We start from the raw sequence: 15,345 nt of genomic DNA on the forward strand, positions 1-15,345 counted from the left end.
GGTTAGTTATTAATCTTTACAACATTGCACTTTTAGTTTAATGATTTTTGACTTTCTTTTTTCTTTGCATCCAACAACTTGGTTGCAACACTATAGATGCTTGCTCCTCTTTGTTGTCTTAGCTACTCGCTACTAGTTCTTTTTCGATCTATTTTGCTTTTAGCAAACAAGTAGAATAGTAAAACATCAACATATATACAACTTTCATTTGATCTAATGTTTTCATTTTTTACGACCACATATTTGGCATCCTTAATATAAGTTTTAATTTTGGTTGTTTGTATGTTGATGTTTCCCTTTTTATTTTCCTTACCTTTGGAATTGGCTCACATTTTTTATAATTTAATGTTAATTTCTCTCATAGTTTCAACGAAATGAGACCAATGTGATGCTAAAACTAACACAAACCGTACTCAATCAGATCATGATAGAGCATAATAGATACCTACAACACATTATTGTAACTTACAATCATTAAATTACTCCTTAATTTCACTCTATAAATAGGAAATAAATAAATAAAAGATCTCTTATATTATTTATTTCAGAATGCAACATACAATCAAAAGAAAATCCCAATATGCTTTAGCATCTACAATGACATTTTAAGGTGCCCTCTATTTTGCAAATCCCACCCACGCACCCTTTACTTGTACAGTCATTGTTACAAACTTCTGGATTACAATTCGGCCTTTTAAAACTTTTACAACAGTAGTAATCCTTTGGATCGATGATTTTGCTAATATTTAAAGCCATTGGCCCATCAGCGGTCTCCGATGTAGAGCTTATCAGCGGTCTCCAACACAGTGCTGCAACCAAGGCCAAAGAAACAATTTCAAATTACTATAGTCATGCATATAAGGCCTATATTGATAAGTTGATATACATAGTAAATTTAATAAAATAGTGTAATTTATAACTGGAAATGAAGTAATAATGTTGGTTTAATGGAGAGCCATGAGGACAAGGAAACTTTTGCATGAAACCATGCACATATAAAACAATGACAAACGATTTAGAAACTTATAGATGGAATGTGAAGCATTAAAATAAGAAAAAACCCTAAATATTTACTTGGCAAGGAATCCATATGTAAAAACTAACCGGTACAGAGAAAAATGATCAAGAGAATTTAGCATGGACTTCTTGGTTGAACCATTTTTAATTTTTTTAAAGTAAAAGAAATTGATTGTATTGATTTGTGTGTATCACTCCAGGAGATGGGGTATATATATATATATATATATATATATATATATATATATATATATATAGGTTCAGTGAATAGTTAAACAAGTTAATACATTTAATACAACTAAAACGGTTTTAGGAGCAAGTTTCATATTTCATAAATGTTCTTTTAATTACAAGTAAAGTTAAAACACACCATTAATTTCAAGATGTTTATTAAGAATGTAACCTAATAAAATTCTCTCCTTCAAGCTATATATATATATATATATATATATATATATATATATATATATATATATATATATATATATATATATATATATATATATATATATATATATATACTAGACGAATTCCTGCGCAACGCGCAGTACAGGTTAAAAATATATTGTTAAAATATTGAAAAATATATGTTTAAAATGGTTATGTTATTGACTTTAACTTTGAGATAATATTTTTACACTAACTTATATATATATATATATATATATATATATATATATATATATATATATATATATATATATATATATATGAATAAAATCTCAATTATTTTGAACAATATTATTCATTGACATCAACCCACCTTCCTTATTAATAGAATTAAATATAATTATCTATTTAGTATTATTTTTAACAATTATTATGATTGATTAATTATATTTTCACTTATGCGATCATTTTCTAATTTCAATAATGATGTCCATTTAAAATACAATTTATTTGTAGCTAAATGTAATTTATAATTTGATGTTATTATCATTTAAAATTATTATTCATTAATTTTAAACCACTTATTGTTAATAATAAGTTAAAGAAGACTTTTAAGAAACAGTTAATATTATATATATCACATTCCATAACATATGATCGATAACATGAATCTAATCTAATTTACATTAAAAATTCAACCACAAAATACAATGATATTCTTAAAAGAATACTTAAACCAAGAAAAAATAAAAAAAGAATTAGTATATAACAAACTTACAAATTAAAAACTTCAACATAATAACATGACTCGAAAAATGGCCCAAAGCCCTCAAACCAACACAAAAACCTTTAAACTTTTTTTCTTTGTGAATTTTGTATGTGATTTGTATTTGTGTGTCTAGTCAAACAGATTGGCATTTTTATAGTAGACTATCCATTAATTGTTTATTAAATATATTATATAAGTTATAAAACCTTTGAATTGTTAATCATTATTAAGAGACTTTTGAGTGGTATTCATTAAAATAGGAGGTTTCAACTGCATGAGGTGTTTGCAAATTTTTGTGAGGGTTTAAAATGCATGGGGTTCAAGAAAAAATGTCTCATTTATAAGTATACTATGATATATATATATATATATATATATATATATATATATATATATATTCGATTACTTACAAGATCTTGATCCCTAACAAAAAAATAACTAAATAAGTCCAATCCATTGAGAATTGTATATATACAACCCAATGTATGCTTGCCATACACCCAAATGGATTTTATCAGATTAAAAACTATTTTGTTGGATATTTCATTATCATGTATACGCTATGAGTATTAAGACAGTGCAAAGCATGATAGATGAATATAGATAACGTAATATCAAAAATGGTACTTCAATTTTTACCAGAAGACCTTATTATAAATGTATCCAAGGTCACAAAATGAAGTCTATATTTGTATAGTCAATAGCTGTAATATTACTGTCAATACTTTCTTGTAATAACTCCTTAATCATCTGTAACGCGTCTATAAAAGCCTCTAAAGTTTCAAGGGACAATACAATCATATTACCTTCTTGAATACGTTTATATGGTATTAGAGCAATAAAGGCTCCTCTGAGCAATTCTCGATCCCTTTTACAAGAAACCCTAGAAATCACCCTTCAAACGCTCATTAATGGTTACTCAAACTCCAACCATTCAACTAACTGCTGCTACCCACTTCCCAACCGAGCTCACCTATTTCGTTGTCATTAACATCAGACCTGGACATTGTTTCATAACAAGTACATTGCTATTTAAGCGTTCTATTTGAATTTATTGTTATTGAAAATATGTTCATTGATATATAGGCATGTTTTTGAATTTTTTGCTATTCTTTGTAACTAGTAAGTTTATTGCTATATAATTTTTTTTAATAATAAGTTCATTCCAATTTTCTATATCTAATAATAAGGTCATTGCTATTAAAATCTGATACCAATAGGAAAAAAATTAAACAAAAGAGAAGTACGGGTTAAAATGGTAGGATTCGAACTTGATTGAATGATTTCCACTTTCGAGAGGGGGAGCTCTTCGAATAGACATTACATATTTCTCCATGCTGACTTCCTTTCCATCTCTTTATTCAATCCTAATGAACAGTTAACTACCACATGAACAATATCACAAAAGACTATTTTGCCCTTGCTTGTTTTTCCTAGAGCAAGTATACTTATTTTCTGGTCTTGCATCAAAATCAGACCTGGTGGTACGAAAAAGAACACGCCTAGCCAAACGAACAGAAAAGCATGGCGAAATGAAGCATCTGTGGTCATTTGAAAACCAACCTAGTGGTTCACGTTGTAGCCGATACTGTGATCTTGCAATCTGAGACATATGATTTTTCGGTTACACGTGGAGAATATTTCCGTTTGTTGAGAAAACAAATGGTAGATATTATTATCATAAGTTATTGGCCGATGTAAGTACATTGTAATTTACTATTATTTGTTGCCATAATGTTTTGTTTCTAGGTTGTTCCCAAGATATTACATGATCGTAACATGTGTTGGTATCTTGTTTGTAGGGTTCTACAAACAATGTTTCGAACAAGTATGAACAAATGTGCTTTCCTGAACCCATATAAGATTCTAGGGGAAGCCTTACAGAAAAATATAGAGGGTGTCATCGGTTATCTAGTTGATGTGATGCGTCTTCACCATAGAAAGTTGTTTCTCGTTGCAGCATATTTGCAAAAGTATCATAAGTTGCTATCTTTATTATTAGTTATTTGTTTTATTTTTTAATCATCTTTACTAAAAGTTTGAACATTACTAGTAAGCATTTGGTCATGCTGATTTGCCCTTGCAATTGCAATTGCAATTGCATTGTATACATTTTGGAATCATCTTAGGTTGCTCGTAAAAATGCATGTTGACACCTATTACCTCATTAAAAAACATGTGGGCGTATCTACTCAACTCATATATATATATATATATATATATATATATATATATATATATATATATATATATATATATATATATATATATATATATATATATATATATATATATATATATATATATATACCTTAATAAGCATTTAGCCTCAAATGCTGAATTTTAAGAGGTATAACCCTTAATGCATTATGTACAACAATTTATGCATTTCAGAAAAATGAAATCTTATCCTACCAGCAATTGATTTAGTCAAAATTATACCAATTATTTATTTGATATTCGGTGAGTTAAAGATAATTGGGTTTTTAATGAAGAGTTTAAGGGTTTATGATTTGGGGTTTTCGGCTTATTTATCTAGTTTTAAAATACGATAAAAAAATGGACCTAACAATCTATTATTGTAACTCATCCTATGAAAATGACCTAAAAACTCAATTTATTGGAGTGGATATTTTATTTTGTTATTATTTACTGACCATTTAATATACTATTAGAGTAATACATATGATCCACTCGTTTTAATTATACTATCAATGTTAAATTTAATTTTTATAAACTTTGTTCAACAAATATGTAAAATGTAAAGAATGCTTAGCCTTTTTCATGATCTCCACATGAATTAACCTTCATTTGCTCAATTAATTAACCTTAAAAGAATAATGCTTTGTTGTAGCATCTCCTTTGATTTTTTAGTAAACCATTACCACACAAAAGACCATTTTACCATTGACAGCAATGCATCATTAGAACCTTTTGAATTTAAAAACCATGCACCAATGTTAACACTTAAAATGTCATTGTAATTTTTCCATCCACCCAATACCTATCATTGGATATAAACTCCACTATTGTTACACACACAACCAACCATTGTTAGTAGAACACCTTTTAGGAAGTAAATACAAACATCAAACACACCTGTAGGCATCCATTTGGAAGAAAATGCAAAGAGATATTCACTGTTTTCGAAAAGAAAGTACCAACCTCCAACATGAATATGGATCCAAATATAACCATCCTCATATTTGCTGATATTCAAACATTTACTGCCCAATCTGATACTCATACAAAATGACATATAGAATATAAGGTGAACGCACAGAAAAAATAAAAGTTAATACATACAAAGTAAAATCACATTCTTATTTGTTTCTTGAGAACATAGTGCATACAAAATACCAAAGAAAGCTTTTTTGCCCGAATCATAGCCAGATCTTGCCGATAGAAAGTGGCATACAAGCAGTAGGTGGTTAAAAATATTATGAATCAGTGGGCACGAAATCTATTAATATCAAAAAACGTTCAATAATCTCCAACATCACTCCATTTATGTATCATTTTTTTTTTCAAAATGATTTGTAAACAAAACTAAAATTGAGTTGAACCTTATCTGCAATGAGAAGATGATGTGAACTCAATCATATGTACATAACTCAGTAAAAGATATTAAATATCTTCAAAAACTTCCATAAATTCGATTTGAATTTTATTAAACTGAGGAGAGTGTATTGAAAAAATCAAATAAAAAATATCATTCCTACTAATACGTTTTGCTAAAAGTAGGGTGATAAATACAATATTGAAGAAAGCTTTAAGAGCCATGTGTAAACCGTAATAGTAGCAAGGTTAAAACTGAAAAACAACAATACAATTAAAGTCTCCATTAGGAGAGTTTGAAAACCAACAAGAGTACCAAAATAACAACATCATAGCAACACCATTATATAATTCCTGTATCTACATCCACTTTTTTCAATACATAGCCGATAGCCCTTCTCTTTTCATCTTCTTTCAACATTAATCTAACCCATTATTTCCTTAATTTACACTATGTGGAGTTCCTAAGATAAAATAGGGGAAAACAAAAAGCATATTACATCTTTTGTTTGAAACAAAACAAAGCAATACCAACCACCATGCACCGAACTGCAAAACAAAGAGACAAAGATAAGAGCTTTTGAAATTTTTAAACTTGTCAAAGATGAATACAAATCAAAAGAAAGACACTTCCATTTCTTGATAAGGAATTGAATTTCAGTAGCCTAAACAATAATAAAAAATGAGATTAAAATGTGAAAGTGCTTGGTTATTCCCTTCTTGGTTAAAGTTAATCCTACTACAAGATATAGGTTTTCTTCTTTTCTTTTAACCTTGCAATATCCATGTACATAAATGGATAAGTCTTCTGCCATTCGACATATCCATCTAGCTTCAATCATCCACAAAAAAGATTAAAATGAGTAATTAATAGTTTGAACATGTGAAACAAAAATTCTAAATTAGATGCAAAAAAACCAACCAGTGAAACCAATAGTTTGAAGCTTGACCTAAAAATTAATGGTTACATAATTCAAAACAACAAAAAGGTAAAAAAAACAAATACCGTAAAATCATAGGACACCTACCTAGGATTCAAATGTCAACAATGAAAATTTACAAAGAGAGATAGAGTATACAAAAAGTGATGATATCAGATCTATGGTCATGGTTGTGAGATGATACCAGAGATCTATAGTGTGGTGTTACATTGGTTGTGGTGTGGTGTGGTGTTGTGTAATGGTTTACCTGGCAAGAATAAAATTGAAGTTCCCAAATCAAATATTGGTTTCCATTTATGAGTCGTCTCCTTGAAGACTTGTCGTTTAATCAGCCGGAAAAATTCATTTCCATCATATCTCAGTGAGGGGTTTTCCATCAAGTGCCTAATCTGATTCTTCTGTCATACAAAGAAATCTTTGAACTCTTCAATAAAATATGCATAATGTGAATTTGAGTTTCCATGGATGTACATATTAAAAAAAACACAATAAAGAGACGCAATCATAATAAACTTCTTCTTGCTAGAAAACCCCAATATCGTTCATGTTCATTGAAAAACCATAAAATCGTACTTCTTCTGTTTCATGAGAGAGAGAGAGAGAGAGATAGAGAGAGATAGAGAGAGAGATACTAAAAATGACAAAATCGCATACACTGAAAATAAAAAATTATAATAAAGATGAAAACTAAGAGGTTTACCGAAAGAATAGAGTGAAGCAAGTAGTTGAAGGGGTATGTCGTTAATGGCGACCTTTATGCCTAGTTCCCGAGTTTAACAAAAGAAAAGAAAAGAAGATAAAAGAAAGTCTGGAGAGAAAAGAAAAGAAAGAAAAACAAAATTTTCTTTTGTGTTTCAGAGTTGGAGAGAAGTGGAAGGAAAATTAATCATTTTGTTCTTTCTTTCCAAATCCTCCCAAATCAGAAGGAAAGTTAGGAGGGAAAGTGATCATTTCATTTCCCTCCGCTTCCTTCCACTTCATTCCTTTAATGAAACTCAGGAACACCAATTTATTTTATTTTTTTCTCATTTCCACCAATTTCCTTTCTTTTCTCTCGTTAAATTGAACTCAGGAACGGGGTGTTAGGGTTTTTGTTAGAGGGAGGCACTTAGATGGAATAAAGCGATGAAATAGTGTAGAGATGAAGGAAGGCAATGGAGAACTTCAATAGAAAGACGACCATAACTCTATACATTGAAAAAAATAGAGATAAAAAAGGTGGAGAGCCTTAACCTGAATTGTGAGAGATAGTTAGAGATGGCCGCTGTGATTTATGATGATGATTTTCGGCTGTGAAAGTGGCGATGGAAGCGGGGATGGCCAAATCAATTAGCCGAGATGATAATGTTGATCTAATAGATTCAATTGGTTTTGACCAATTTAATTGGCTGAATTTGAGGGAATGTTGGTTTAATTTTGATTAAATCAATTGTTGATAAGATAAGATTTCATATTTCTTAGAATGCATAAATTGTTGTACATAATGCATTAAGGGTTATACCTCCTAAAATTTAGCATTTGAGGCTAAATTTTTATTAAGGTATGAAAAATCTAAACAAAATCAAAGGAAAATGATAAAGAAAAAAAATCTAAAATATTTGACTTTTAGCTAAGATATGTGTAACGCATGGTTCCGTGGTACGCAATTAAGTTAACTATTTATTTATTTTAAAAGAAGGACTCGACGAGTTGGTGGCCCTAACTCGTCGAGTGGAGGGCAGAGTATGCGCGGGGTTTAACTTACCTACTCGGCGAGTCGAGGTCCCTGACTCGGCGAGTAGCTCGGCCATGGTGAACCCCTAATTTCGGGGTTTTGCACCCTATTTAAGCATCCTAATCCCCATCCCTTGGCCTCATTTACAGCCTTGTTGTCCTAAACCCTAATCCACGAAACCCTAGAGCATTTTGGGAGTGTGTGAGCCATTTTGAGTGTTTTGTGTGTTCTTGAATCCTAGAAGAAGAAGAAGGAGCTTGAAGGTTCAAGGAGAAGGTTATAGATCCAGGGATTTCGTTCCATTCTCATCACTTTATGGTAATCAAGATCTTAACTTGCCTTATAGTTCCTTAGATCTCTTTATGGTCATTTTTATGGGGTTTTTGTCCAAGTAGCATGATGTATGAGTCATGATGTACCAAGTTGATTATCCTTTCAGATCGGGAGTCATTAAGGGTTGTAAAGGCATAAAGGTGCAAACTTTACGCCATTTGAGTCTCATGTAAACCCTAAGGAGGTTGTTATGGCCTTTTAAGCCCCAAAGGGGTCATGCATGGAAGCAAGCTCGAGACTTTACGTGGTTAACTGGTATCTAGGCCCTGGATCTAGGTTTTCCTTCTTTGGTTTGGGATACTAAGGCTTTTTGGACAAGATCCATGTCCTAAAGGAATTAGGGTTGTAGCTAAACCCTTCAAGAATGGCTATCAACGGGTAAAGTTGGAAACTTTACCCCTAGAAAGGTCATTTCCAGTGAACAAACGAAGTATGGGCTTTAGATCTAGAGAACCATGGCTTAATCTGTTAAGATGGCCAAACCGACAGAAGGACTCATCGAGTCCATGAGAGAACTCGACGAGTCAGGTCGTGTTGTCCCGTTTCAGTTTATGGTAGAATTCGACGAGTCTGTAGAGGGACTCGACGACTTGATTTGCCAAGTCGCGACTATGAGCAGCTCGATAGAACTCGGCGAGTCGGAGGAACGACTCGGCGATTTGAGTCGCGATTTCAGGATTTATGAGTTAAAAGAACTTGACGGGTTGAAAGCTTGACTCGACGAGTTGGTCAACTCAGAATGTTGACTTTGACCAGAGCATTGACTTTGACCAGGGGTAAAATGGTCATTTTACCCTTAGATGGATTTTCAGAATTCTGACTAAGTATTATTGTATAGAGTCAGTCGGGGACTCGTGGGAGCAGCCAACAGAGATTCCTCACGCACGAGTTCAACATCCAATTTGAGAGGTGAGTTTTCCTCCAGTAGGAACGGGTCGAAGGCACCAATGCCAGCCCGTTTATGTATGTTAGTATGTGTTGGGCTTCGGCCCGATCCCGGGGCTAGCCCGATGTAGAGTATGTGTTCCGGACTTCGGTCCGATGTCGGGGCGGTCCCGATAAGTATTTATCTATGCTTGATGTCTTTGTGATTCATGCATGTTATGTGTTATGTGTTCCAGGCCTAGGTCCGATGCCGGGGCAAGCTCGATGTGTGTTAGTTTATATACTATGTGTTATGTGTTCCGGGCTTCGGTTCGATGTCGGGGCAAGCCCGATGTATGTTATATGTTTATGTTATGTGTTTTTGATATATGATATGCAGTGTGTATGTCGGGGCAAGCCCGATGTTGGGGTAAGCCCGATGTCGGACGAGGCCCGATGCCAAACGTGGTCTGATGCCGGGGTGAGCCCGATGTCGGGTAAGCTGATACCAGGTTCGTCCCGATGCAGCTGGGCGGAGTCCCTAAATTATGTTATATGTTATATGTGATATGTTATGTGTATGGTATGTGGTAGTTTGGGGGAGCTCACTAAGCTTCATGCTTACAGTTTTCAGTTTTGTTTCAGGTACTTCTGTTAGCAAAGGGAAGGGCTCGGGATGATCGCATGGCACACACCACAGTTTTCTAGCCTGGGATATTTCACTCTGATATTTGATATGATATTATGATACTTTGGCAGCTATGATGATGTTTTTGAGATACATGGTTCATGATGTTTACTTGATGATGATATTTATGGTTTTAATAATGAATTAAAAACGAAATTTTTGGACCGTATTTTTTGGGATGTTTCAAGTTGGTATCAGAGCCTTGGTTTGAGGGATTCGGGCACACTTTTGGGTGTGTCTGAACTCAAACTAAGGAATTGGTATAAAAATTTTCAGAAGAAAAATCATTTTTATAAAAGGATTTTGAGAAAGTGAAGAGTTTTAGAAAAAGAAAAAAGAATTTTGAAAACGAGAAAAGGGTGTGGTGCATGCAATCAGCCGAGCTCAAGTAAGTACTCCCAAACTACCCATACAACTTATGTTTTGATATGCTTATCAGCTTTATGAGAACTGCATGCTTGATTAGGACTAAGAATCTAGGAAGGATGCCTTATGTGCCTGTTATATGAGTATCAGCTTTCTGAATTGCATGCTAGTACAGATTAGTCAGTAGGATGGCCTGATTAGTATGTGATTGATTACGTGTGCTCAATACTCGAATGCTGCTTGCTTTATGCTTTTAGGAGTTCTAGTTATCTCTTACTAACTAGTAAATTAATATGCTAAGTTACATATTGCGAGGATTAAATAATTTCAGAAGGTTAGGTCTAGCTCTATTGTGCAGCTCTTGTTTGATTCCAACCGTTGTAGGGTAGGATCTCTCATTCGAAGAATTATCTAGTCTTAGTGATATGTAATAGTATTCACGAGCTAGTTAGGGGGAGGTAGTAGGGACTTCTTATGCAACTGATAGCAGAGAGTGGGTTGGTGATTACCCTAGGGCAAGCCTAGGATGAAGTTAGCATGAGATCAACAGTAGTAGTAGAAGGGACTTGGTAGAGTCAAGGCAGTTCTTGAGGAAAGTACGGATAGATGTGGAAGGTAGTATGGGCCCGTAATACTGAAAGAAAAGGATCCATACTCGAATCAAGGAAGGCTGAGATGAATCCAGGAAACTTGTAGTATGTTAGATTCCTCGAGAATGATGAGTATACTGATGTTTATTATGGTTTATTTTCAGTATGGTGACGCTACGCAATAGGCCGATTGGAACTTCAGGCACTGGTGAGGGATCAGGCTTGGGCTCTGGAGCCGAGCAGATGGATGAGCAGATGAGGGAGTTTATTTCGTCTGAGATCACACGCAATATTTTAGAACAGACTTCTGTGATCTTTGGATCGGTCAAGGAGGGTATACTGGAGCTTCTGGATGAGAAACTGAGCGCTTTCCGCTCAGAGGCGGCGGCCATGATGGGGTCGCGCACACTCACTTTTAGGGAGTTTAGGGCATGTGGATCTCCCGACTACCATGGGGCTCGGGACCCCATTGTGAGTACCAGATGGTTGGCGGATGTCACCAACGCATTCCGCACCAGCAGATGTCCCGAGGGGGACAAGGTTCGACTTGCGTCCTGTCTTCTGAAGGACAGGGCACGTGACTGGTGGGAGGAGGTCGGACATGTCATTGGTGATGATGCAGATCTTGATGCTATGACTTGGAGTGACTTTACGATCCGGTTCAGGGCCGAGTTTGCACCTGTGATAGAGGTGCATCAGCTTGCAAGAGAGTTTCAGGATCTTGAGCAGACGACAGAGACAGTGGCGGAGATCACCGCCATATTTAGGGAGAGGGCCCTTCTCGTTCCAAGGTACGTGGCGGATGAGGAGATCAAAAAGGCCCGGTATCATGAGATGTTGCGGAGTGATATCCGCCAGTTTGTGAGCCGCTCCAGCTGCAAGACGCTAGAGGACATGATTGCTAGGGCTCAAGAGAGAGAGAGAGAGAGAGAGAGAGAGAGAGAGAGAAAGAGAGATAGAGTTGGATTTAGAGATGGAGAGGAAGAGGAAACCAGAGGGGGTCAGTCAGGGAGTTCGGGCAAGAAGCCCAAGGTATCAGATCACAGATCTCGGAGCCAGCATAGCCACGGTCGTTGTGGCAAATGCGGTAGCATGTACGAGGGAACGTGCAAGGCGGGAAGTTCTGGCTCCTAGAAGTGCGGACGAACTGGTCATGTGAGCTGAGATTGCACAGCCACTACCACCACCACGACAACGTCAGAGCTAATTTGCTTTCAGTGCAATCAGAGGGTCCACAAGCGGTCCCAGTGCCCGAGTTTAGCAGCCACATGGAAGGTGGGAGCACCTTCTCCTGCCACATTAAGGATTACAGATGGCCGTCAGGGCCAGGATGAGGTGCCTACGGCACGGAGCAGGGCTTTTCAGCTTACTGCAGAGGAGGCACGAGCAGCTCCTGACGATGTGACGGGTATATATCCTTCTCTTATCTCCTTATTGATATTGTTTATTACTTATATGTATATGTTTTGTTATAGGATCGTTCTTGGTGAACGATATATCAGCTTGTGTACTGTTTGATTCAGGTGCCACCCGATCTTTTGTGTCGCTTGCGCTCAGCAAGCGATTTGTAGGAGCTCCAGGGGAGCTGGATTGCCCACTGGATATAGAGATAGCAGATGATAGGACCGTAAGGGTTAAGAGGGTTCATAGAAGATGTACGCTACAGTTATTTGATCAGCAGTTTTCAGTAGACCTGGTTCCTATTCCCCTGAGCGGGAATAAGGTTATAGTAGGTATGGATTGGTTGAGCCCCAATGGGGCAATGATTGACTGTGAGCAGTAGCTAGTGAGGGTTCGCACTCCTAGTGGGGGAAGACTAGTGATCCAGGGCGAGAGGCCACAATGTGGACCAGTGTTTTGCTCAACAGCGAGGGCGAGGCGCCACCTTCAGCAGGGTTGCGCAGGATACATCGCCTATGTCATGGATACCCGGGATAAGGGTAAGGCGATAGTTGAGGATGTACCGATAGTACGAGAATACCCGGACGTATTCCCGGAGGATTTATCTGGGATACCTCCGGAGAGACAGGTCGAGTTTAGGATTGACCTGGTTCCTGGTGCGGTTCCGAAAGCCAAGGCACCATATCGCTGGAGTTGTTACGCAGCTGCAAGAGCTGCTATACAAGGGTTTTATCAGGCCGAGCAGTTCACCATGGGGAGCCCCGATCCCGTTTGTGAAGAAGAAGCACGGGTCACATCGCATGTGTATAGACTACCGGGAGCTGAACAAGGTAACAGTGAAGAACCGTTATCCACTTCCGAGGATAGATGATTTTTTTGACCAGCTTCAGGGGGCATATTGGTTCTCCAAGATCGATCTACGGTCAGGGTATCACCAGATGAGGGTCAGGGGTGATGACGTGCAGAAGAAAGCTTTTAGGACTCACTATGGTCATTATGAGTTTGTGGTGATGCCGTTTGGGCTCACCAATGCTCCAGCCGCGTTCATGGACCTCATGAACCACGTGTGCAGACCGATGCTGGATCGGTCTGTAATAGTCTTCATTGATGGCATCTTGGTTTACTCCAAGACTCAGGAGCAGCATGAGGAGCACCTGAGAGAGGTGCTGGAGACACTGAAGAGGGAGAAACTTTTTGCAAAGTTCTCCAAGTATGAGCTCTGGTTACGCCAGGTGCAGTTCCTTGGGCATCTCGTCAGCCAGAATGGTATTCTTGTTGATCCGGCCAAGATAGAGGTCGTGATGCAGTGGGAGATTCTGAGGTCTCCAACTGAGATTCGATGCTTCCTGGGTCTAGCGGGTTATTATCAGAGATTTATTCAGGACTTCTCTAAGATTGCAGTTCCTTTGACTCGACTGACCAAGAAGTCGGTAGTTTTTTGCTGGGGGCCTGAGCAGCAGGCGGCCTTCGAGACCCTCAGGCAGAGGTTATGTGAGGAACCGATTCTGACCTTGCCGGAGGGAGTTGATGACTTCGTAGTTTACTGTGATGCTTCGATCACAGGCATAGGAGCAGTTTTGATGCAGCGGGGTCATGTGATAGCTTATGCTTCGAGGCAGCTGAAGCCTCACGAGGCTAACTATCTGACGTACGATTTAGAGATGGGGGATGTGGTGTTCTCCCTCAATATTTGGCGGCATTACCTCTACGGGGTCCGTTGTACCATTTACACGGACCACAAGAGTTTGAGGTACCTCATGGATCAGCCGAATCTGAACATGAGGCAGCGTCGGTGGTTAGATGTGGTGAAGGATTACGATTGTGAGATCCTTTACCACCCGATCAAGGCCAACGTAGTGGCTGACGCTCTGAGCCGCAAGGCGGTAGCGGCCCCGATCCGAGACATCTGTCTGAGGATGACAGTGATTACTCCACTGCTGGAGCAGATCCGAGAGGCACATGTTGAGGGTCTGAAGGAGGAGCGCCGTAAGTGCGAGCGGATCATAGGCCATGTGGCCTATTTTTCTATGACGGTCATGGATTGTTGACCCTGCATGGGAGGGTTTGGGTACCGTACTGGGGTGGAGTATGGAAGATATTGATGGATGAGGCCCACAAGTCCAGGTTCTCCATCCATCCCGGGGCGACGAAGATGTACAAAGATCTTTTACCCGATTATTGGTGGCCCTGCATGAAGCGGGATGTAGCCTGGTAGGTAGAGAGATGCCTGACCTGCACGAAGGTCAAGGTAGAGCACCAGAGGCCTCATGGAAAGATGCACCCATTATACATCCCCGTGTGGAAGTGGGAGGACATTACTATAGATTTTATAACTAAACTTCCCAGGACCGCACGTGGGGTTGATTCGATATGGGTCATCGAGGATCGATTGACCAAGAGCGCTCACTTTATCCCGATCCAGGAGAGCATATCAGCTGAGAAGCTGGACGAGATCTATGTGCGAGAGGTGGTGGCACGTCATGGAGTGCCTGTCTCGGTGGTGTTAGATTGAGATGTCCGTCTTACTTCCAGATTCTGGAAGCGGTTTCACGACGAGATGAGTACTCGTCTCCACTTCAGCACCGCTTTCCACCCCCAGACTGACGAACAGAGCGAGAGGATGATTCAGACTCTCGAGGACATGCTTCGTGCATGCGTTTTGGATTTTAGTGGCAGTTGGGATACGTATCTTTCGTTAGCAGAAATTTCGTATA

This window comes from Lactuca virosa, chromosome 9, assembly GCF_052849685.1.
Source record: "Lactuca virosa cultivar CGN04683 chromosome 9, Lactuca_virosa_CGN04683_v6, whole genome shotgun sequence".
NCBI lineage: Eukaryota > Viridiplantae > Streptophyta > Magnoliopsida > Asterales > Asteraceae > Lactuca > Lactuca virosa.